Source organism: Tupaia chinensis, unplaced genomic scaffold (assembly GCF_000334495.1).
Source record: "Tupaia chinensis unplaced genomic scaffold, TupChi_1.0 Scaffold149780_1, whole genome shotgun sequence".
NCBI lineage: Eukaryota > Metazoa > Chordata > Mammalia > Scandentia > Tupaiidae > Tupaia > Tupaia belangeri.
In genome coordinates this window covers 224,238-228,541 of record NW_006209624.1, presented here as the reverse complement: position 1 = coordinate 228,541, position 4,304 = coordinate 224,238, and positions in this window count along the sequence as shown.

Below are 4,304 nucleotides of genomic sequence, written 5' to 3'. Positions count from 1 at the left end.
TGGCATGACTTTCACGTAATGAAACTCATAGTTTCAGAATTATTACACATAGGAACATAGATAATTTGGCAGCAGTCCTGAGGTCCTTTCATTAAGACATCACTGGAAAGTAAGAAAAACAATTTTTGGAAGAAAACAATTACAGGACTGCCAGCTTTGTAATCAAAGGTCTTACTCCTACATATCATAGCACTATATCTACCTAATAATCCGGGCATTAAACGCCTTTTAAGAACATTTTTCTTTATCCAGGTGAGTTGATGAAATTCTTTGTATAATATGAACATCCAAGTTGCACATTTCTGAGCAAGGCCTGGTGGTTTAAGCTCATGCCGGGCACGCACGCGTGCGTACCCAAGATCTCGAGAGGAGAATGGAGAAGAAGGGATTGTGGCGTGGTCATCCCCCCCAGGGGTGATTTCTCACTTTCTGTCTCTCTGTCTCTCTCTGTCTTTCTGGCTCTGGTGAGTGCACACACCCTATAGCAAAAACTTCTCCCCCCCCAGAAAAAAAATTTAAAAAACCCGAAAGTATTCATTTAACTACAAGCCAATTTTACTTAAATCAGATCTGTTCAACAAAAATATCCTGTAAGCCATTCATGATCCGAGTACTGGTGTAGGAGATCAATTAAAATATGGTACACATTAAAAGGATGAGACATTTATGTTTTGTCATAAATAAGGCAGTGGGTACCTATTACTCATTAGTAGCTTTTTTGAGATAAGCTATTAGCTCTGCTCTTTCTGACTTTTTTTTATTATCATTATCATAATCTTCTTTATATTACGTTGGATTACCTGAATAGACCTATAACAAGCCAGGAGATTGAATCAGTAATTAATAATCTCCCAACAAAGAAAAGCCCAGGCCCAGATGGCTTCACTTGTGAATTCTACAAAACTTTCAAGGAAGAATTAACCCCTATCTTACTAAAATTATTTCTAAAGATTCAAAAGGAAGGAAACCTTCCAAATTCATTTTATGAAGCCTCCATCATCCTCATCCCCAAAACAGATAAGGATATGACAAAAAAGGAAAACTACAGACCAATATCATTGATGAATATAGATGCGAAAATTCTCAACAAGATACTCGCAAATCGTATCCAACAACATATAACAAAGATCATTCATCACGACCAGGTAGGCTTTATACCAGGGATGCAAGGGTGGTTCAATATACGCAAGACCATAAATGTAATACACCACATTAACAGAAAGAAAGATAAAAACCATATGATCATCTCAATTGATGCGGAGAAAGCGTTTGATAAAATACAACATCCTTTTATGATTAAGACTCTCAGTAAGATTGGTATAGAAGGGTCATTTCTGAACACAATAAAAGCAATCTATGAAAAACCTACAGCTAATATTATACTGAATGGGGAAAAGCTGAAAGCTTTTCCTCTGAAAACAGGTACTAGGCAAGGCTGCCCACTTTCTCCACTGCTCTTTAATATAGTACTGGAAGTCTTAGCTATTGCAATCAGAGAAGAGAACAGTATTAAAGGCATTCGAATAGGCAAAGAAGAGTTGAAAATATCTTTATTTGCAGATGACATGATGGTATACTTAGAAGACCCAAAGGTATCCATGAAAAAACTGCTTGAAGTAATAAGTGAATACAGTAAGGTGGCAGGATACAAAATCAATATCCAAAAATCTATAGCATTTCTATTTATGAACAACAAGTTGAATGAAGCAGAGCTGAAGAAAGGAATCCCTTTCACCGTAGCCACAAGATGTATAAGATATCTAGGGATAAACCTAACTAAGAAAGTCAAAGACCTTTATAAAGAAAACTACGAGAATCTTAAAAAAGACATTGAAAGTGACATAAAAAAGTGGAAGGACATCCCATGCTCCTGGATTGGTAGAATTAACATAATCAAAATGGCAATTCTACCCAAATTAATCTACATGTTTAATGCAATTCCAATCAAAATACCAGAGATATTCTTCAGAGATCTAGAAAAGACAATTATAGAATTTGTCTGGAACCATAAAAGACCTCGTATTGCAAAAGCAATCCTGCGTAAGAAGAATGGAGTAGGAGGCATATCACTCCCTGATCCTAAGATATATTATAAAGCTGTGGTCATCAAAACAGCATGGTATTGGCATAAAAACAGACATGTGGACCAATGGAAGAGAATAGAGACCCCAGAAATAACTCCCAAAGCTTATAGCCAACTGATCTTTGACAAAGGATATCAGTCAATCCATTGGGAAAAGGAAAACCTCTTTAGTAAATGGTGCTGGAAAAACTGGGTATCCACTTGCAGAAAGATGAAACTGAACCCCCATCTTTCACCATTAACAACAGTCAACTCAAAGTGGATCAAAGATCTGAACCTCTTTCTGACTTTTTAAAATGCCAGTGAAGATAATTTTTGTTCCAGGGATGTACTTCTTGGGATTCTCCAAATACTCCATCAGTGTATCCTCTCCCCAGGTGATGCCTTTGTTCTTGTTGGCACCTGTGTAAGAGAATCCAGGGGCCTGACCTGTCTTCCACCCAAATAAACCATGGATATTTAGGCTGGTCTCGTACTTGCTTTCCTTTTCCATGGTGTGGTATTGGGCACAATTCTGAACAAAACTTCTTGCCTTTCTCAACATCACCCATTTTAAATTCTCTCTTTTGTCACTTGGGATATGTCCCAGGGCTCATCCTGCTCAGGAGCCAGACAACTTGCTCTCTAGCTCTCTAGTTTTATCTTCTTCCAGGGAATATGACTTAAAGAAAAAAATTTGTGAAATCCATTTCTTCATAATACACATTTTCATGAAATTTTAAAATATCTCTCATTAACTCCTTGTATTCTCACCTAACAGATTTTAGGGCATTGGAGAGCTTAATTGTGGTCTAAGAGACACAGATTCACTCCAAGCCTCCACCAGAGTTAGGACATACATCACAGGCATCTGCTTCTAGAAGAAACCTATCATCCATAAGAACCAAATAAGTTAGTGACTTAGCATGGGCTGCCTATACTCATGTTGGTACTTGAACTCAATTGTTCTGTGTCCATGACTACAATATCTTCAGGGGGATCTTGAACTATGAGCTTCATCTTGGCCTACTGACAATATCAGATTATTCAGGTGTACCTGTTTTATCAATCACATTGACAGCCAGAGAGCCAAAGAAGAAATCAATTTAGAGGTCATCTCTGAAAGAAAGTAGAGGAGTTACCTGGTTTATTTATCCATTGAGTAATTTTTGTTTATGTATTTGTTTGTTTATTTCTTCTCAGAGAGAGAGAGAGAAAGAGAGAGAGAGCATTGCCTAATAGAATTCTTACACTGTTTTCTGCCTCTACCCTTAGCCATCCTAGATCATGGACACACACATACCCAGTGTACCAGTGTACTCAGGGAGGTTTCTGTACATAAACCAGCAACCTTTCTATGTGAGTCTGCCTTACAGAACATTGAATTTATAGCTGTACCACTATCTGGTCCCTGAATAAGTAATTATTGAGTATTTACTATGATATAGGCATTTAGGATACAGCAGTGAGCAAAACAAATGAAATCCTTTGTCTATGGAGCTTACTTTCTAGAATAGGAGAGATAATAAAATACAATAAGCCAAATAAATATGTACATTACATAGCATACTAGAAAGTGGTAAGGGTTATATGATTTTTAAAAAAAGGCAAGGAAGAGGATAGGAAGATTAGTTTTTTATATGATCATCAAGAAAAGTGTAACTGAGAAAGTGATAAGGTATAAAGAAGTTTGGGATTGGGGAGAAGAGCTCTAGACAGAAGGACCCAGAATTGGGAATTACAACACTAATTCTTTTTTAATGAGAAAAGGAGAGAGAAAGGGAGAGAGAACACTTTTTTTTCCCTGTAAGGCACATGTACTCACTAGAGAGAGACAAGAGAGAGAAAAAGTGAGAGCATCCCCTCCCCAGGAGGGGGAGATAGCTGCTCCACAATCCCTTCTCCTCAATTCTCCTCTCAAGATTTTAGGCATGCACACATGCCTGGCATGTTTTTCAAGCCACAGGGTCCAAACTCGAACGGTACACTCAGCCGTGTGGGATCCAACTGCCTCAACCACCATACCAATGGCTGGCTCCAAGAGACACACTTTTAACTGGGCCTTACTATTTTGTGACCTTCTGCTCAAGTTTTACAGTTAGCTAGATCAGAACCACACACCATTATACCTGGTGTGATCAGATTGGTCCAGGATCTGAACCTGCTGTGGCCACAACCTAATGCATTAGAGTCCTACCACTTGTGCCACTATTGCTGGGCATAGATTCCAAACTTTGAGCTG